Source organism: Triturus cristatus, chromosome 8, assembly GCF_964204655.1.
Source record: "Triturus cristatus chromosome 8, aTriCri1.1, whole genome shotgun sequence".
In the NCBI taxonomy this organism is placed as follows: Eukaryota; Metazoa; Chordata; class Amphibia; order Caudata; family Salamandridae; genus Triturus; species Triturus cristatus.
The window spans coordinates 1,491,390,413-1,491,412,784 of NC_140591.1; the positions used below are offsets into that span (position 1 = coordinate 1,491,390,413).

At 44.8% G+C, this 22,372-nt stretch overlaps 1 long non-coding RNA gene across 4 annotated transcripts in view; it reads right to left on the minus strand.

Moving 5' to 3' along the window:
• Positions 1–22,372, minus strand: part of LOC146806003 (uncharacterized) — a 291,522-nt gene that overhangs the window by 17,815 nt on the left and 251,335 nt on the right. For 2 of the 4 annotated variants that reach the window (XR_014967948.1, XR_014967949.1), the window contains 2 exons: positions 11,485–12,107; positions 10,642–11,388 (listed from right to left, as the gene is read on the minus strand). The exons of the other annotated variants lie outside the window; for them this stretch is intronic. This is a non-coding gene — a long non-coding RNA (uncharacterized LOC146806003). Of the gene's footprint in view, positions 1–10,641; positions 11,389–11,484; positions 12,108–22,372 lie in introns of those variants that run through there. 4 annotated transcript variants of the gene reach the window in all.

Sequence of the window (22,372 nt, forward strand, 5' to 3'; positions counted from 1 at the left end):
TACCACAGTAGACTGCTACTGCAAAGGGGTAGGCAATTGGTGTTTGCTGTTTCAATGTGTGAGGCATGGACATGAAAGTGAATGTATGTTGGCACATGGTGGGGGTAGAATCCACTGTAGGGACACTATACAGAAGTTAGTAGATGTGTTGTGAGGTTGCACAGAACCATTTAACAAGTATCCTGCATACACTGAAATGCAAGACACCTTGGGGCCAGTGTAGGCCATAGCTTTGACAGTATTTGGTATCCATTCATTGTGTGTCTGCACTGGCAATAGCAGTGCAATAGCAGTGCAGATTTCCTCTATGACACTCACGCTATGCCCCCGGAGACATCATTGCTAACTGTCAGGCTTATACTGGGATCCAGGACAGTGGGGAGGAACCTGGAAAAGAAAGCCTGTGTTGCTCCTACCACTCTGGCAGTGGTATGTTGAAAAGTTCCTGATGCCAGCATGTGGAGTACAGCAAGTAGCTTGGTCTGTGGAGGGTTACTTTTGCAGCTCTGGAATGTGGGCTGCAGGCCAGGAGCTATCTGGTTCAGGAGGTGGACAATGGACCCCTTCTTAAACATGTAATGGGCTATGACCTCCTCTTCTTACCAGAGGTGAATGAGGGTGATCCACTGGCAGTAGACCGCTCCCTTCTACAGCAGTGTTGTGGTGCTGGTGGTGGTGGTTGTCATGACCCTGCTTTCCCCTGCCTTTGCACATTGTGCACACTCATCCGGGAGTATAAATAGTGCTAGTATTATGGAACTGTTGGTAGTTTAATTGTCCCAATGTATCATGTGTGCTACGGATCTGAGTAATCCCTGGTGGCAGTGATCGTTCCATCAGTTACATGTTTGTGCACTCTGGATATGTCCAACAATGATTGTATACTCGAGGAACGTTAGTTACGCGAAAGACATTAAGCACATTGCGTTTGCAACCATGGCACGTGTCCAAACAATTATAGACATGCATAGATGGCCTAATTGATTGTGACACATTGTCAGCACACCTCCACATGCAGCTGCTTGAGTGCTAGGCTATAAATGACGCTTAAAGTATCTGCATGCGCTTGCCCTCATCAACGCTACCTTACCTGTGTGCCTCCTGTCTTCAGCAACAAACTTCCCAGCTGGGAGTCTCTGCTCCCCCAATGGTTTCTGGTTGAGCGTCTCTCCTTCTTCCACAGTTCCTGACGGCTCCGGAGAGTCTCCGTCTTTTCACAGTTCCCTGTCTCCAGTTTTCTTTTGCTGACATTCCTGTGACGCAATGTGCCACATCATATTGACAAGGCTACGTAATCCCACTTATGTGGCTTTTCATGGACTTGCAAATATGTGCCCCTTTCACACAGAACACCTCAGAAAAGGAGCGTTCCATGGGTGGTCCCATGTAACACCCAAGGAATCTGAAGCATTCCCAGATTTACAAGAAATCGTAAACCTGTGAATGCGTCAGAATCTGATGGCCCCCAGGGATGGTGGTAGGGAGGTGCAATGAGGAGAAATGTTTTTTTCCGTTTTCTATGTGTGCTACTTTCTGCCCAGGAAGGTGCCCCTTCCCGCACAAAATCAATCAGCATGCAACGCAGGCACCCTTGCACTATAGTGCTTTGGCACATGGCAGCCCATTGTGTGCTGGGGAAAAGGGCAGGAATGCACTGTAACTTAGAGATCGGCTCCGTCTCTTACAGATATGGTGCATTCCTGCCCTTTTCTTTTGACGCTAGGCAGAACACCAAGATTCCTTGCGGTGCTGCTCTGTGCCAAAACCTCATAAACGAGGCCCCTATTATACAAGTGTGTTAGCGTCATTTTTAAGACCAGGTAATTCCTAGCGGTAAGAAACTGCCGCTAAGTCACATTTGTTTTTCTTTTTTAACGAAGTACAAGGAAATCCTTGTAAATATTGTGTTCTGTGGAGTTTTTACATGGGAAAGCCTACCTTGCATCTCATTTTCGGTAAGTCATGCAAACCAAATTGGCGCTGTGAGAAACTGATGCTAAATCTGAAGAACTGTCACTAACCAGTTTTTGCTGCAACCTGTAAATATGGCGATTTAAAAATAGCCCCAATAGTGTCCCAACTGTACGAAACAGCCGTATTAAATCCTTGTAAATATGCCCCTTAATTCTTTCCTGGAGTATAAATCTTTGGTAACAACTTTTCCATGGCATTCTGAATTTAGAACAACCCTACTGTATGGCCCAAGGTAATTTTGAAGAGTTATCGATCTCTGCTCGTGATAGATGGAAATCTGGGTGTTGTCCAAAAGTGTATTAGTAAACCAATTAGACTGTGATGTTGGTGTGTGCAATTTTAATATGAGCAGTGTAAAGCCCAAATATGTTGCAACTCCCCAAGTGAAGTGTGAGTGCACAGATGATTCCTAGAACGAACCCCCAGAGTGCCACTATTCTTCCTCAGAAAACGTTTAGTCATGCAAATTTGTTTGGGGCACAATTAACTCAAGGAACACATCATGCACAAAAACCTGGAATCATTCAATGGGGAAAATGTTGTTTCCAAAAGCACATATTGCCACAGTAGTTCCAGGCACTGAAGGGAACTAAAGTATGTGAATATGAGTTCATTGTGAAAAGCCAGAATGCCATCATCCATAGTAAAGTTAGCCTATGGTTGATTGGCAGGTCTGTTGCTCCATGCTGTATGCTGTAGTGGGCAAAAAACAGTAGACTAATGGATGAAGAGGACTGGCCGAAAGGATCTGTAATTCATACAGAATGCCATCACTTACAGTGAAGGAAATGGCTGTGGTAGGCTGATTAACTTCCCATGCTGAGAATTCCTCCTCAGTGATCTGCAGGAATCTATGACAGTGACATCATTAGAAAGGAGAGGCTCGCTCTCGGTCATACAAAGCTCCCGGGCAGGAGTCATCTTAAACAAAATGACCAGCTCCATTTTCCCTTTGTTGGAGGGGCATTGCAGCCTTTAGGGAGGCAACAACCCACCTTCCCCAACACCTGGACAAGGATAACATCATTTTTTAACATATGCCCATGTGGGCCTTACCATATGCCTGGGGGTAGACCCTGCTTTAACAAAAAAAACTTCCCTAGTGTTTAATGGGGATTCCTGTTTGGGGACAATCCCTAGCAAGAATCCATTTAGGAGACGCACCACACAAAAGAGGAGACTCTCCTCTTTCCAGAAGTGCCTCTCTCATGTCTGTAGGTGTTGTAGGGGTTGGAGAAACACCTCTGTATGTTTACTGCACTGCTAACATGCTGCTTGTTAGCCAGGTTTTCCAGTAGGTTAATGAAGCCAGCACAGTGTACGGCATGTTCTGCATAAGCCACTCATATTTAATTATATGTGGGAAGCCTTCAAAGCAAACATCAGACATTCCACCAAAAAAACATGGATTTCAAAATATTCACCTCCACAATATTATAAAATTAATGCTGAGGATGTGAACATCTCATCCTCCCCTCCTAAGGCGCACTTTATGAATGGTGCACAGTGGCCTTCATAACATACAAAAAATGCTGGTTTGTTAATACAGGAATTGTTTTTAGAAAAAGGTGAAAGAAGGCTGCAAAAAAAATAGAACATTTGTCAAAGGTTATTTTTTATAAAAGAAAATTAATGTGTTTTTAATATTGGCTCTTCCAGCATGAGATTCACAGTGATAAGTAAGGAGCATGTTGTTTTATTAGATTTACATTGTGACATACACTGGTTAACAGTCACTAAATGTGGTACATACTAGAGTCGGGGTTGCTGAAGCCATTGAGGAAAACCTAGACCCAAACAGAAATTGAAAAGAGTCATTGAATGGACTCAAGGAACGCCACTATGAAATTAGGTTAAGAAATTGTTACTTAAAGAAGTTCTTGAGAAAAGATAGTCACTGTATATCTAGTATATCAGGAATAAAATCAGTCCGGAAAATACTTTGGAGGTACCAAAAATACTACATTATGCTAGCCAGTACCTCCTGCAGGGGGTTTGATATCCCCAGATATAATCCATCTCAAGTCATTATCCAGCAGTTTAAACTGCAAAAAGTGCTGTATCAAGGGGGCCTTTTGTATTCTGCAGCCAATTTTGCCAACATGTTGATTTATTCTCAGCTTTCCCTTCTGTGTAGTATGCCCAACAAAGAGTAACTCAACTCAGTCAATCGATGGCACAAATTACATTGATGCTGTTATAATTAGTGAGGGTTTATAATGTTTGTGTAATATGGAATAATGTTAGGGCCTGATTCCGATCTCGCATTCCAATCGAGAAGTGATCCTGGAGTCCGAATGAGCAAGTACGATGCTGAAGTATGCCTACTAACTCGGTTTGCTGGGACTCCCATTGAACTCTATGAGAGCCCTTGTACAGACGCGTACACAGGCTCGCCTAGCAGAAAAGGGGTGGGTGGGGAGAAGCTACAAACTGTGGTGGGCACGCCACACTGTGCATGCCTGGATCGGGGGGACCCATGGGCACAACCCCTGTGACAGATTCAGAGGGCCCCTGGTGAAGGGGGCCTGCTATGGCCCCCTGAAGTATGATTATGACAGCTGTTTCATCTCGCTCAGACCAAGGCAAAGCAGCTGTCTGAATCGTGCATCGTACTCGCTCGGTCGGAATTCGGCTCCATAGTGCGGCACGCTTCAGCTACGAACGAGTTGTACGGACAGGTTCAGGTCCTGGAAACAATTCAGTTGGTGCTTACGCGATCTTACAGAGGTCATTCAGACCTGTGTACGATTCGGTTGTAAACAAGGGCTACGAACTGGATCTCGGAAAGCCAAATCCGATTTGGAGGATTTCCGAACGGCATCGGAATCAGGCCCTTAGTGTTACTAGTTTGTGCACATACAAACTAGTTGCCACATGTGAAATCACTTACAACTCCTGGAAGATCAAATGCTGCTGTCAAGGAACTAGGCTTGGTTGTATGAGCTTAGCCCACTAGATTTTCAATATGCTGATTTCTTTGAAAAGGAATGAGTTTATTTTTTTCACATTGCACATTCATTTGTGCTAGTTACATATATGTATCCTTTTGATGAAAGTTTTCAAAGGGTTGAAAGTAGCTTCATGAATCTTATGGGTTGATTATTTCTCTCTTAGACAAAACCAAGCATATTTATGTGCTCACTTAACTGGCCAGCAACAATAATCTCTCTTGGTCAATTTTTGGCAGAGAGCCTCTGATTCCAAAAACAGTGAATTTTGAGATACACAATTATCTTTTAAGAGCAAGGGCTACCTCAAACGGCAGCTATTGCAAAGGGTATTAATCGAGCTGATGTTCTGTTGTATATGGGAATTTCTTTTTGCAGGTTTTCAAAACAGAGTAGAATGAGTATTATTGTGAGAGGTTGGCCTGATATATGCTGTCCACTAGTTATAGTGGGCACCTGGTATCAGTCCAAACAACCCCTTATGGTGATAGGTTAAAGACAACCTTTAATGAAAGCTATCCTAGTGGTAGCTATGGAGAGCAGCCTTCGGGCTAAGTCTTGAAGGAATGTAAAGCAGCTTGTTTTACCAGTCTATAATCTCTTGAATGACCAAATGAAAGGACAACCACACCAGGTATATATTTAAAATATATGTATTTAAGATAAAACACACCCCTCTAGTCTCTTTATGAGGCTGGAGTTCGAACTACTTAAGTTACAAGTCAGTATTAAACAGTAAAAGAACAAATACACGCTTGGGCCCTAGGGGCGTACCAAACCATATACCAATAAAGTGGTATGAGAACCACGACTGAGCTAGTCACAAGGTCTAGAGCCTGTGGAAGTGCTTGGACCACAAGGAACCACCCAAGGTAGTGACACAGGGGACTCACGGGGGATGCGTGCAGTGTAAGAACACAGCCGCGAATCGCTGTTATCTTCTATGGGGAAAGTAGCGGTTGGAAATTAAGAGTTTAACGACACTTCGAGCATGACTACGAGCGAACCCTTTTGGACTTAGAGGTGTCTAGAGCCAACACCCACGGGAGCACCAGAGTTATCGAGTTATCTCACCCAGGGAAGCCGGGTGCATAGGTGTCTTTTGGTGTCGGGTCGCGTCGCTGTTTTCAGTGGAAGCTGCAAAGAAGTGCTGCTGCCGTGAAGAGGAGAAGTGTCCGAAGAGATCCAAGCCTGGATCTAGGATGGAAGGAACCTGAAAGCAGAGGGGACAGAGTCTGGGTCACTTACCAGTGACCAGGGACTCGATATTCCAATGCCCACAGATGTCGGGTGCATCAGGTGAGTTGACAGGTGTCTTGACTCTTCAACCACGAGGTTCAGGAGGTATCGACACAACCAGGAGCTGGATTCGAGCTGTCCCATGAAGTCTGCCGAGGCAACGGCAAGTCACATGGAAATAGATGAAGGACATCAGTGCAGACCAGCAAGGTCTGTCGGACTCACCAGGCGAGGGTAAGTCGGGGCATGTCTGGAGCAACCAGGAAAGCCCAATCAGAAGAGGAGTTGCCTTCGTGAGGATCCACTAGCCAACGGGCTAGCGATTGCAAAGGAGCCTTGAGCGGTCGCACTTGAAACTGGCCCATGGGTCACTTGTGGAGTGGAGGCCAGAGATATTCGGTGCAGGAGGTTCTCAAGGCTGGGGCTACTCTGAGACCAAAGCACAACTTCGAGGAAGACCAGGAAGATTATGGATCAGCAAAAAATCACGGTGTCCAGGGGTCAAGGTTCCACGTCACCCACAATAGCCACGGGTCTCAGCTTTGCCGTGGACTCATGGTAACCTCGGGGAAGTCTGGAAATCTACCTCTAGTGATGCAAAGTCTTCTAGTTGAAATAGAACATCGAAGGTCCATGATATATGTTGCAGAATTTCGTCCAGGCTAATCTAAAGTCTCAAGGACTGAGTTCCCATACTTATACAAAGTTAGGGGGTTGGAGATACTCTGCGACCCACCTATACGAGGGTTTGGAAAGAGGGGTGGTTACACCCATTTCCTTTGTCCAGTTTCACGCCAGAGCAGGAGCAGGTAGCCCCTGCAACCGGTTTGAACTGGACAATGCACAGGGACACCAAGTGTGCCCCCAGTGCAGGACTTCAAAGCACCAGAGAGTGCTCCCGCCCAGCCCCAATACACATCTGCCTGTCTGGGGAGGTGGTTACACCTCCCTGGGACAGGAAACCTATTGTCCAGGCCTCCCCTGCCGGAGTTTCGGTCAGCAGCAGGAGGCCAGACCCATGTCTGTGGCAGTGGCATCCATTTAGTGATGCCAGGGCTATAGAAAGTCTTTACCGGGTAGACCAGTGTGAACATGTCTCTCCCTCTAGAAGGGTGGAATGCTACCCCTGCCGCCAGAACTGGCGGGGGGTAGTAATCCAAAGCGTTTGACACCCAACACTACATGTTTCCGTGCAGCCAGTCCAAAATTATCATTTACTGCGAGGTTATAATGCACTTAAGAGTGTATGGTTAGGCTGCACCACAAACAGCATCAGAGGAGGTCCTCAAAATGCTGCAGAGGGGCTCTGCTCATGCAGGGGCACACTCTCACATAAAAACCAAGCACTCTGCCTTCTGGATTGTTAAGGCCTGCCATAGGAGTGACTTATAGGTTTTATATGTGTGTGCAATGGTAGTGATATAGGTAGCCTATACCACAGTAAGGGGTGCAGACACCACCTTACCCAGGCTGGAGTAGCAGACCTGTGGTGTCATTTTGGAGTGGTTTCCAGGGGTGGCGTAATACATGCTTCAGCCCCTGGTAGGCCTCTGAGGTACCTATGCCCTAGGTACATAGTATACCTTAGACTAGGGGCTTATAAGGCACTCCAGAATCCAATTACAAATGTACCTAATGTACATGGAAACCATTTTAGAGAGGTAGGCTGGGGTCCTGATTAGCAGGGCCACAGCCAGACTAAGGTCGAAAAACAGTGAAATACCAGCAAAAAGTTGGGGTACCCATGTGAAGCAGTTCCTACTCTCCTACAATTATCCACATCATGTTTAATTTCCTGATCAAGTTAGGCTTGGTAACTTTTCGAGGCTTGGATCAAGACATTCTAAGCAGCAGTCTATTGTTATTATCGGCCTCTGCAAAGGTTCAACAATAGCACTAATGTACTTAGACTGTTTCAGAGAATGTGAGGTTAGAGATGCAAGACTTATGGATTGTACATTGTTTATCCATTGTGCTAAGATGTGTAGCTCTTCATCAGTGCCTTCCCAAATACTAGTATGTACCTTTGCTAGACTTTTATACTCGTAATGCAAGGTTTAGTGGTTTTACACAAGTTACTCAATATGCTCCGTGTGCCTTGTATGTGAAAACCTGGTAGTGTCATTCAGTTCATGGCATCAGGTCATCATTATTTCATTACTGATTTGTCTGAAGCAACAGCCTTCTCAGGTGATCTTAACTGATGCCAAGCTAGAGCGAGCATGAATTGTAATTTGGAATTTGAATAGGCTTACAGTGAATGAGAGCTTCTGCAGGCGCCCTGTTTAAGGATACCTGATATTTGCCTGAGGCGTAGGCTGCCTGAAGTAGTGCATTAGATATTAAGTTAGACTTTAGCCTTCGAGACATAATGTCATTTTGAAATAAGTAGTATTTCAGATGATCGATTGCTTAATTTTTCAATAGTGAGTGCAGGATAAAGACCATTTCTCAATCTTGTACACCCAGAGACAGTGCTGTGTTTGCACAATTTTCTGTCTGTCGTTTGTTGTGACACTAGGTTCTGCTACAAGCATTTGCAATATTCTATTTTGCTAGACAATCACAAAACATATAGATATTTCAGCAGTACACCTCCGACACTTAGGTCAAGATTTTTAAAGTCCACTGTTCCCCCACCTGGGCATAGTTTCTACCGACCACACATTCTACAGCAATGAATCCTGCTACTTCTTGTGAATCAATATTCTATACATAGTTTCAAAGAGCATATGGAAAGAAGGCAGCATAATAATTGTATTATGCATTTGTGGAAGTCAATCTATTTCTTTTAAATTCAATGTACTTCCATATTTTAGTTCTGTGCAGTAAAAGAATTCCAGAACAAAAGAACTAAAAGGTATGGTGTACTTCAGGAACAATACTTGCTTTCTGTTAGACCTGTCAGCCTTAGGGTGGTCTTCCCCAATATTTTTGCCCCCACCTTCACCCCCTTTGCTGTTCCTATTTTTGTTGGCCTTAGGAGTATGTGCACTGTACCACTGCTCCCCAGTGGTAAAGAGCTTGTGCTCACTCTCCTGAACCATACTTACATTGGCTCATACCCAATTGCATATTCGATTTACTAAGACGTTCCTTGTAAAGTGGTATACCATATACCCAGGGCCTGTAAATTAAATTCTACCAGTGGGTTTGCAGAACTTAATGTGTCACCCAATTAAGTAGCACCTGACAACATATGCCAGGTCTGCTGTTGCAGCCAGAATGCAGTTTTAACCTGCAAAGTCAACTTGGCATTAAGTCCCCTTGCAAAGCCTTAAACTCCCCTTTATTTACTTATATATCCCCCCTAATGTAGGGCGTAAGTAGCCCATAGGGCATTGTGCTGTGTTATTGAAAGCTTTGACATGTACTTTTAAGTTTTACATGTCCTTGTAGTGAAAAACTCCCAAATTTGTTTTTCACTACTGTGAAGTCCACCCTCCCATAGGACATTTTTGGAGAGTTATGATTCAATTTCATAAGCAGTAATTTCCAAATGTTGATTCTCTATGTTTCTCAGATGAGGAGCAACAACCTGGCCCCTCGGGACTGCCAGAGTGCACTCAGACTCAAGGCCTCATTGTCCGCCATCACCCCAACAATCAACACACCAGCGACAACCATAGTGCTGACCCTGCTATAACCACCTGTGCTGCAACAACCTCCATCACCACTGCTGTCTGCAACACTGTCCCTGCCTCAGTGGTTAGCAACACCATCACACAAGCCGAGGATGCCAGAGAGAGTGTGCAGTGTGTCGACTTCCAACGTCACAGGTCCGTGTCAGCAGGGCAGGTGGGGGGCAACTGGGGGACAGTGAAATGAGGACACTGAGACAGAAGCCCTGGCCACCATTGCAAGAGTCCTTGGTGCTTACCAACAGATCCAGGGACAGATGGGCCAGGTTATTGAAGAACTGTGTGAGCTCCGCCTGCTGCAGAGTTCCATAGACACACAAATAGGCCAACTTGTGGACCTCATGGGCCAGCTTGTGGGTGTTCAGAGGGACATACATGCTGCTCAAATGACGGCTCATCCCCCTCCAGTGGCCAGCCTGCTGAAACACACACCACCTCAGCTGCGGCAACAGAGATGGGTGAGTTGCAAGACAATGACTCCTCAGACACCTCTGAGCCTGCAGCAGAGGCCCCCCTGCCAAACGCAAAAGGGGACATCCGAGAAACACCACATGAGGATCACATGGCAAAGTACCAACCAAAGCCAAATCGCTGAGCCAGCCATGATGCCACTTGTGTTGCCCTGGACATTGACTTTGTTGATTATCCAATCCCGCTTGCTATGTTGATGACAGGAGTTTGTTGCACTGTGTGAATCCATTAATGTGAGGACTACTCTATTGGTCTCCTTTACCATCACTGACAACTCAGACACTCACTATGCATACATTTCCTTACATCCACTCTAATTTTAGCCCAATTGAAAATAAACACTATATACACACCTATGCCTTTGTGCCAGTTCCATGTTTATCCCAGTATGTACAATGTCAACTCTGATCCCAATGTACCACAAGCTATGATTGTGACAAGGCATTGATGGGTGAAGAAACCTAGAAAGACACAAGAGGATGACACTTAGTTGTCAGGTGATGCCGTTACAGCAAACACACACCACTAGTCAACACCATACAAGACCCATCACACATAACAATGACCAACACCAAAAATGATGACATGAGGTAGGTGGAATACAATATACTGTAACACACATATCAGCTATTAGCTGTGAGCCAACAACAGCCAGCAGCCTACACCTCATCTATGCTTTGCCACCAACAGCAAAGCCAACAATGTCACTGTTGTACAATGTTACTTATCCTAAAGGGAAGTAGTTGTTGATGAGCTATTGATGCAGGTCAACACCTTCCTCTTCTCCACTATCCTCGTCACTGGGCATGAGTGGAATTGCAGTGGGGGGCATCTGCTTCTCATCATTGTCCAGGATCAGGGGGATCTCTTTGCAAAAGACCAGGTTGTGGAGCATGCAGCATGCAACAAGGTCTGACACACCTTTTGGGGAGAGTAGAGTAGTGCACCACCCCTCTTGGCCATACACCGAAATCTAGCATTCAGAAGCCCAAAAGAACACTCCCCTACACGACGTGTCCTCCAATGTGCATCATTGTAGCGGACTTCCCTCGGGGTACTTGGATTCCTCAGTGGGCTCAGCAACCAAGGCCGGTTGGGATATGCAAAGTCACCTAGGTGTGAGATACACAGACCAATTTTGTAATACAAACAGTTGACAAGAACAGCATGCCACACATACAGCACACTACTTGACTCAGCATACTCACCTACAAGCCACACACGCTCCGGATGCAGAATTTCCATCAATTGCAGGATGATGCTGTTGCCCAGTATGTAGAAGTCATGTGCAGAACCTGGAAATTTGGCACATACATGGGAGATACTCATATCTGCTTGGTATACCACTTGCACATTAATGGAATGCTAATGATTCCTGTTACGGTAGATGTGCTCACATGCCTGTGGTGGAACTAGGCCAACGTGTGAGCAGTCAATGGCTTCAACAACATTAGGTATGTGTCCAAGGTCATAAAATTCACCCTTTACATCTGCCAATTCATGTCTCCTTGGAAAGTGGATGTAGCGGTCCTTATAGGTCAACAATGAGGACAGGACATCATGCAGCACCATGCTAAACATAGCTTGAGATATCCCACTGCCGATGGCCACCCTGTATTGAAACGAACTAGTGGCAAAGAAATGCAGTGCGACCATCACCTTAACTGTTGGCGTCAAAGCTGTTGGATAGGTTTGGTGAGGCCTCAAATGGGGCTCCAACTCAGCACATAGCTCTTGAAGGGTAAGGCAATTCAGATGGAATTTCCTTATGATGTTCTCATCCTCCATGTTCCCCAGCACTGGAGAAGTCCGATGCAAATTTGGTCATCTCCTACGTATTCAGAAATAGGACACATGTAAATTCAATTCACAGTGAGATGTGGCAAACATCTTACATAATGACTAATACAACACCAACATTGACCGGACTGTCACAACAGCTTAATGCACGTGTCACATGCATAGACACCTTGATCTCATGTAGTCATTCATCTGGTCAGTATGTACATACTAACTACTTCCAAATCAGAATCAGACTATGTGAATGGTAAATGGTACACAACTACATCTTGTGTCACCAGCCCTGGGTGTAGCTGACACAGCATATGTGGCAAACAGCAACACTGCTGAGTTTTACGTAGCCGCTGTCCTTGCACAACCTTCTTGCTTTAGTCTCACTAAGCACAACATTATTACCCAATGAGCACAGTGTGTGTAAGCTGGACAAGTATCGAGATAAATACAGCACTTTCCACAGTGATATAGGCACATTATGTGGTCAGTCCATCATGACTGTGGGATGTGTTGCCATTTCACTCATTGGCATGTTCACAAATATGAAACTCCATTTCACCTCAAATCTGTGTACATGCACACAAATATCCAATATGACATGTGAGTAAGTACATACCAATACATGTACTCATGTCTACTGACATGACATATGTGGCCATCATTGAGTTAAATGTCACAATCTCATTTCACTTTACAACCAGGTGCAACAATATAGTGTAAATATATAGTTATCAGTGATGAAAATTGCCAAGTGGCAATGCAATAGCACAATGTGTCCATATGTGTGGTAGGCGTGCTCGGCCACTGTGGTCATGGTCATTGGCCACAATTGAAGGGGGCCAGATTGCGGTAGAGACCACCTGGCCCCCGAGGTGTGACACCGCCTATGCCAATGCCATTGCAGCCAATGAAACCGCCATCGCCGTAGTGCAATACAGTTTTGAAACTCACGGTAGGTGTGCTCCGCCACTGCGGTCACAGTCATTGGATACAATTGAAAGATGCCGGATTCCGGTAGAGACCACCTGACCCCCGCAGTGTGACACCACCTATGCCAATGCCATTGCAGCCAATGGGAACCGCCATTGCGGTGTGCAGTACAGGTTTTAAACTCGCAGTAGGCATACCCCGCCACTGCAGTCATGGTCATTGGATACAATTGTAAGATGCCGGATAGCGGTAGAGACCACCTGGCCCTGCAGTGTGACACCGCCTATGACAATGCCATTGCAGCCAATGGGAACCACCATCGCGGTAGTGCAATACAGTTTTAAAACTTGCGGTAGGTGTGCTCTGGCACTGCGGTCGCAGCCATTGGATACAATTGAAAGATGCCAGATTGCGGTAAAGACCACCTGGCCCCCGTGGTGTGACACCGCCTATGCCAATGCCATTGCAGCCAATGGGAACCGCCATCGGGGTAGTGCAATACAGTTTTGAAACTCACGGTAGGTGTGCTCCGCCACTGCGGTCACAGTCATTGGATAAAAATGAAAGATGCCGGATTGTTGTAGAGACCACCTGGCCCCGACGGTGTGACACCTCCAATGCCATTGCAGCCAATGGGAACCGCCATCGGTTGTGCAATACAGGTTTGAAGCTCGCGGGAGGCATGCACCTCCACTGCAGTCACGGTCATTGGATACCATTGCAAGATGCTGGAATGCGGTAGAGACGACCTGGCCCCAGCAGTGTGACACTGCCTATGCCAATTATGCCAATGCCATTGCAACCAATGGGAACCTCCATCCCGGTAGTGCAATACAGTTTTGAAACTTGCGGTAGGTGTGCTCCGCCACTGCGGTCACAGGCATTGGATACAATTGAAAGATGCAAACCAGGCAGACCAATTGCATCAGCAGAGTACCACTGAAACAACCCTAGGTGCCTATACATGCCAGTGAGAGATCCACACATGTCACTTGCATTCAGACACTGTTGCCTGCCATTCATCACCACCAGCTGCTGCTGTACCTCTACTCTGGACCCAGTTATGGCTCGAACAGAGAACATCAGGGTCCGTCCTTTCACCACAGATGAGCTGGAGGTGTTGGTGGACGAGGTCCTTGCCCAGTATGGGAGGCTATATGGTGCACCAGAGGTACTGGTAAGTGTATGAGTAAATGCTGAGAGTGCTCAGAATGCTCACATGATGTTACTGTGCAGTAGTATGTGCTTGTGAGTGCAACCTAATGTTCATTCATCAATGTTTTGCCAACAGCATGGTCCATACATGACCTAGTACTTATTGCACTTGAGTAAGTGGGGAGGACGGCAACATAGACACTGGTGCAGCTCATTTGAAGCCAAAAACACATGTTGTTCTGTGACTGGGTAATGTAAATGTGTGAGACACTGCCTAGCATGCTGACTTCACATCAATGGGGTGTGTAACCATATTTCCACAGATCCCTGACTGCATTTAATGATGGAAATGACATACTGTGGTCTAGCAGTTATACAGTTACACTGCTGATTTGAGACACTCGAACTCTGAACACACATGCCCTGTGCCAAGTAATGTCATAATTTATTAAGTGTTCATATTCTCATTTGTGACATTTTGAATGTAGATTGGCCAGAGGGTACTGAATAATGTGTGTACTGCTTTCAAATTGACCCTATGGAGATGTGTCCATTCTGCACAGAAGTACAATACATGAGTCTATCACTTTTGGCAGTAAATTACCTATTACACATCTGCTAAATGTGAGGTGGACATGTCATCCTTCTATTTATTCCATGATGTGAAGAGTCTTGCATGTGTATCTACTGTTTCTTCATTCTCATTGTACATGCATGCTATTTCTGTGATGAACCACGTTTATCCTCAGTGTAAGGCCCTCTGGCCTGCACGGTAACTGTCCAATGGTACAGGGACCCATCACTAAAAGGACTCAGAAAAATATATGTGTTGTCCACCATCCTATTTCTTAATGAGATATCATAGGCCTTAGGAGTACACAAGACAGGACTAAACCTTGTGAGAAGAGTGTGAGAATGTAAGACCAGGGACCTCAATGTGACCACCATGACACATGTAGCTATGCAAAGGTCAAGGACATTAAGGGGTGTGTAGTATAGGACACAGTGAGTCTGAACACTACACATCATTTCCAGTGTATTGTATGTCATGCTCACTCGCATAGTGTATCACAGATGAGGCCTATTTTCACATTTGTTTCTGTGCTGGCACTCTGCATGTGTATGAGATGGGCATGTAGTGCTGTGTCCATTATCATAGATGTGTACATTGCTATGATATCGGTTGATCCAGGTGTACTATGTGACATGCTGGATGGGCTCTGCTCTCCATTGATGTATTAGTGTGGTATGTATTTTCATGCTCCTGTCCTGTCACACAGTGGTACACAACACAGTGTTACAAAAACCTCCTCTTCTTGTCTCCCATGCCTGCAGCTCAAGGTCCATCAGTGTAAGGCCATATGGAGGGCCATTGCCCGCAAGGTGCAGTATCTGGGTGTCTCCAACCGACGACATACACACTGCCACATGAGGTGGGATGACATCTGCCGCCTCAGCAAAAACATCGGTGAGATGATGCTGGGGCTGGTCCCTCGAAGTGGAAGGTTGACGCGCAGGATCATGACAGCACTAATGGCCCACATTCTGACAATGTCACAGCCAGAGCTGAATGGACGCTTGAGGGCCCATCAGCAGCAAGTTGGGGGTGAGTATTGTGCAAAGTGTGACTTTGTGTATGAGTGACTGCATGAATCCCAGCCCTGAGCATGTGCAGACCTCTGTGATGTCTCTAGTGGAATGCTATGGCTTCTACGTGGCCTCAGTGTTGAGTGCAGAGGTTTTGCATTTGTACAACATTTTGTTTCTCATATGGAAAATCCATGAACAATGTCATAGCAAATCATCTTGCCATGTTTACATCTCATCTTTTTTTGACTGTTGTCAGAAGTGAGACCTTCCTACACAGGAAAATTTATTGTGTGAAGTGTGTAGCCCACTACTATTGTCAGGCCTGTGTGTGCTGTGTGGCTACCACAATAGGGTGCTCATGTGATGATGTGTAAGTGGCCATAGACATACACAGATGTGAACTCAGGGAGCAGTGAGTTGGTAGAGGTCACACCTGTCCCATAGGTCCTTTTTGTCACAATGATAGAGATGACAGCTAGCCTAATATCAGCAGCATGGCATGACATGATGTAATTTCCTTCCACAGTGACAGCAAGTGTACACAGGTGATGGGTAGATAGTGATGATTGCAGTGATGCATTGGCTGATTTGCATTTGCTATTTGTGCACACGGCAACATGACTGGGATGGTTAGACTCTGGGATTTAAATGCAATGTAGCTAAACCTGGCTATTGTTAAAGTGTTTTGGCACTATGGCTTAACATGGTTGGATGTGATCAGTGGGTATGGCAAATTGTGATGTGACTGAGGTGACAGTAATTTGAAAGATAATAAGGAGCAAAGGTTACTCAGAGTGCCAGTCCTCAGTATTTGTGCATTGTGGAGGGGCGTCCATTTGCTTCAGTGCATGGTGATGTTGTGGATAATGCTTTAAAATAGTGAGTGCATTTTTGGCACATCGATTTGTCCTCAAAGTCATCAGTCAGCACATCGTAGGAATAGTATATGCCAGACCCTATGTATTCTCACACATTAGCGGTCCTAATGGAGGCCACTGACTTCCCCATCTACAGAAGACACTATCATGGCTTGGATCAATGAGGGCCTGTCAGGCACTTGTGGAGATTTTGGTATGTGACATGTCACAACCTATGAAGGCCTTGCATTAAATTCCCATTCTCGTGCTATTGTGCATTGTCTATGTGACTACATTGTTACATGGGGCTTATGTGCACTTCATCAACAAATAAGATGTGTTCTTGTGACATATGCTGCACTGTGAGTGTCAGAGACATCAACTGGCAGTGAACACCAGAGAGCATCATGTTAGTGTGCATTTAGAGATGTGTGCTGTGGACATCAACTAAATTGAAACATCTACACAGCTGACTCCAAGGGACAACTGTAGTTGTGCTTCAATGCCCAATATGGTGGATTTCAGAAGATGATCTTGCTTCCAAAAGGATATATTTGTCTTTGTATCTCTGGTGTTCCCTGACATATACTTCATATGTGAGTGAGACAATATTTTTGGATGTATAGCTAACCTACCTGCAGGCACGTAGATGTGCCTACAGACAATACAATTGTATGTTTGGTTACAAGTAGGCACAGCTATTTGGCTGTGTCAACTAAAAATGAAACATGACTATCAAATAAGCATGTTTCCATGCATCAGCTGATGATTGCATAAATGTGGCATATGCTGAAAGTACATGGAGTAGTTCAACATGGGAGTTTCATTCGAAGGATTGGAGTTTGTATTGCATATGAGGTTTGTGAGTATGGCACTATACTGAACCTATGTCTCTTGTAGCATCTACTGAGGGCAGGAAAATAAAGGGGCTAACAGCATTGGGGAAGCTACTGGCACGACTGCTACACAGGAGTTCAGTGACACTGAGGGGACCAGCACCTCGGAGGGGGACAGGAGTGCCCTGGAGGATTCCTGACCGGAAGCACCAGCATCCACATCTTCACAGTCCAGTGGTGACTCCTTGATGTTGGCAGGCACCGGAAGTTCAAGATCTGCATCTTCTTCCGCCACACTTCGTCCAGTGCCCACCCTCCCAGATGCTCTCCCAAGTGCTATCCGTGCATGCAGCTTTAAGAAGGGTAGAGTCTCCTTCCCCCAGGCACCGCTGCCCCTGTCTTCCCTGCTGCCCTCAGTGTGGAAGCCATAGACATTTTGCAGCAGCTGTCTGTGGGTCAGACTGCCCTCCTGAATGCCCTCCAGGATCATGGCAGCAAGTTGTCACAGGTTGTTGCGTTAATGGAGTGCATTCATTTGGACGCGTGTGCCCTTTACCGACCTGTCCAGTCTTTGCCCTCCACAGTGACGGCAGCCATTCAGCAGTCCCAAGCTCCAGCCCAGCTCATGTCCCTTCGACCACGACCATGCCAGTGCCCCCACCTGACCAGAGTACACACACACCAGAGCCCCCAGACACCCAGTCATCCACACGCAGCACACAAAATCAGCACTCTAAGCGTACCAGACACCATACACCATCACCAAGCACAAAAAGAGCACACATGACTAAAAGACCAAAAGCCCATCACAGGACACTCTGGGACATAAGGCAAAAAAAAACATGCATCCATATTACATTCCTCCAAATTATCACCATCCAAGGGAACTCCCATCCCCACACCTGATCCCAAAGACACGCAAACACTTGCCCTGTCTGCAGTGAACCTGGTGCCTGCCACAACTAAGCCCAAACACATTCCTAAGGCGGTTTTACCCAAAACGTTGACTCCCACCCACACCCATGTGAAGCATGGACAAGAGAGCAAAGTGGGGAGTACACCTCAACAACGAGGATGCAGGGGAAAAGGCAAGCCCGCCCCCAGTGTACCACCAGGTCCAGCAAATCCCCACGGGGTGAGCCACCAGCACCTGCTACACCTTTGGGAAAGAGTGAGGCTGTAGTGCCGATCTCACTTCTCACTCCTGCCAAGACACTTGTGGGATTTCGTATCTCCAAACCATTGTGACGCAGCCCCCAACATTCACTATTAGCCACTTAGCCTCCACACAGCATGTTTCCACCTCCCCGTGCCACCACTCCACCCGGTCCAAGCAGCCCTCAGGATCCAACATCCATGGATCCCTCTACCTCAGCCAGATCTCTCCCTCCCCAGTCCAGTCTTCCAACTGGCCCCGACAATCAGCCCCCTCTCAGTTCAACTTCAACCCAAAGTTGAAGTCAAGTCCTCCTTCCCACACCTTTTCTCCCTGAGCGGTGTCTGAACTGCCCACTCGAAGCCCCTGACCTGTGGTGATTCCCATGGCACTGGACTGTGTTACCTATTTGATGTGCAAGTTTTCATGCACACATGTGTGGACTTTAAATTTGGACTGGCCAATGGTCTTGATGTTTTGTACTTTTGATGCCTATACAGAGTTTATATAATAAAAACTGTTACTCATGCTGTGAACTTTGACACTGCCCTTGCTAATGATGCAGTACAATGTATGTGTATATGTTCATGTGACACATGCTCAGTATGCCACATTCATATTGGCATATATTTGATTCTCTTTTGCAGAGGTTGCCAGAGGTTACAGCCACTTTTGTGCTTCTTGACTCAGAGGCTTGAGGGTGCAATGATGGTTGTCTGTGATGATCTACTCTTATCCTAATCATTCTATTGTCATGTCTCCAATTTTGTACACATCTCATATTTGGATGCTGTACCACAACAGAAGAGAATTCTATTCACAGGATAACTTGCAGGGTGGACAGGGTCCATCATGTCTGTGGGATCTATCTTGATGTGTAAACAGCAGAGTAGATGTGTAGTCATCTTGTGCAGGCCTGGCTTCAGAGTCACATGGGTACATTTGAATGTGTGCACAGTAGTCATACAGTGTGATTGGCCTGTCATGGGCTGAAGTGTTGATGTGTATATGCCCCTGAACATGACATCTACACACATGTATGATCCATGTAATGAGTGCCTATTTATTTACATTATCGGACACATGCTTTAGATTGTGGGAACATGTAGGAGTTTTTGGTTGCGCTCTGTGAAGTGTGTTGGTATGACCTTGCAGTCCTTGGGTACACCTACTTGTTGTTGCTGTCATTTGTGAGTATGCAGAGTGTGTCACTGCACAGTCTGTGTTGTGGTTTGATGATCAGCCATGACTCTTGCTTACGTTTGTGCTCACTGTGCTTACCTGCTCAGGCAAACTGACATTAAAAGTGACTTTCCTCATACATTGATGTTATTTTACACTTTTTTGGACAACTATGTGGCATTAAGAGTCATACCAGCACCAAGAGGGGCTTTTGATGCCTGCACATTGTGAGTTACTCCTCTGTATGTTTTTGCTCTGTACACTCCTCACCTGTCCAATACTAATGTACACACCACTTCAGTCTAATATCTTCCACCCCATGCCTTGCCAGTGTATGACCTTCCCCACCACTTCATACCGTGACACTATACTGTGGGAGGATGATCTGTGTCCAGGACCAATGTTTCACCCAGGACTGTTTCACATGCTGTTTTGTGCGATTATTTTGTTTTACTTGATTGCAGTCATGGTTGCTCATGTACAGTGCAGATGTTTTCCAGCACAGTCCTCTAATCATGTTCCATGCATCTGTGTTTTCCAGAGTTGTGCAGCAGTAGGTGATAGCTAGAGTGTATGTCTGTTTGCTGAGGTAATGCTACCCATCCTGAGTGTGATGTGATTTGTGCCCTGTGATGATTTCTGATGTTGAAGTTCATGGTGGACCATTCAGATATGTGTGATACTGGTTTCGTTGGTGTTCACACACTGCCTACTGTGTATGCACTGCTGTCAGTGTATGTTGCCTTGCCCTTGCCTGGTGGGGAGTCCCCCTGATGCCCAGCTGAATTTGCTATGTAATGATTGTGTATGTGCATATGTTGTGTATTTACTGTAGAGGGATGCAGTCTTTGGCCTGTGTTGGCTCTTTCTACAGACAGGTCCATGTGTGTGTGTTTAATGTTATTTTTGCATGACGTATGTTAGGAGTTTGTGTAGTAGAATACATTCAGATAGGTGTTGGATTTGCAGTGTGCATTTCTTGTGTGAATGTCACATGCAGCAATGTGAAGTTTTGTTCATTAGCCTTTTGCACGTGCATGCTTGTGCTACACATTGACACCGTGCTCACTTTGTAACTGGTGTAGTGTCTATGTCTGTGTTTGCAGATTTGTCTTATTGCACACAGTTAGTGTTCATGATTGACATTTGATCCTGTATTTTTTGATTGGGTTGGATGCTGGTGTCTGTGCAGTTGGCCAGAGTAGAAATGTTATCTATTCCGGTGCTGTCTAGGATCAAATTGCCTATCCACTGTTTGCTTGCACATGGCTGAGCTTGTTGGACTCCTTTGGATGTTGTTTGTGATACATGTGTTTGGCAATCGGTTTGTGATCAGCATTGGTTGTGACATCCCTGAGTGGGATTCTGACATTTGTAGATACACACCATACAACTATATTAACTCAGGGAAGGTATTGGACACTTAACATATTAATTGACAATTCCCACTGCAAACTAAAAAAAGTCAGGGAGGGTGCTGGACACTAAACATATATAATTTACTATTCCCACTCCAAACTAAATTAACTCTGGGAAGGTGCTGGACACTGAACATATACAATTTACTACCATATAAAAACAAAAAATCATAATAAATTATTTTTAACATTATATTTCAACTTTTCACTTTTTCCAATAATTTTTCTAATTAAACATTACTCCACAAACTTATCTGCTAAATCTACAAATTTTCACTATTAATAAAAAAATTATTAATATTTCTAATAGCTTTTTGAATTGTAAATGTAAAAAAAAGTCCTTAAAACTACCCTCCTTAACCCTTATAAACCCAATATCCCAATCCAAACAACATTTTTACATTTCTTTCTTATTACTTAAAACATTTTTTAAAATACTTTTTTTTAAAACACTCCCCATCCTTATCCCCTATAATCAAAATATTCCGCTCCTAAAATCCAATTTTACATTTATTTATTATAAATGACATTTTTTGGTGGATTTTCATTTTTTTTTCCGAAACACTCCCCACTCTTATCCCCTATAACCCCAACATCCTGCTACTAAACAACATTTTAAAAAAAAACACGCCCCACCCTTATCCCCTATAATCCGAACATTGCGCTCCTAAAAAACATTTTACATTTTCTTTAATATTACTTTTTTTAAAATTTGATAAAAAAATACATATTAAATACTCCCCACCCTTATCCCCTATAAACCCAACATCCTCTTCCTAAAAAATGTTTTCTATAAAACATATCCAATTTATTAAAATTATTAAAACATTTACAAATATATTATAATAAAAATGTCACTACATTTGCAAAATCAATATTTAAAAAAAAACAATATTTTCAAAATAGATATTTTAACAATATTTTAGACAACACACTAAATCGATATTCTTGACATCTATATTAAAAACAATAATATTTTTGACTTTCGCCATTTAAAACTCGATATTACAGCACAACGATATTTAGAACTCAATATTATGTCTACTTACAATTCTAAACTCTCCTGTCGTATTTCCTTGGTCTAGTCCAGCCAAGATGAGTAAATCTCTACAAGTGCAGCCTTGCAGTCTCTGTCCTCAATAAGCAGAGGCTGCCACTATTAAACTTGGCCTCATGAA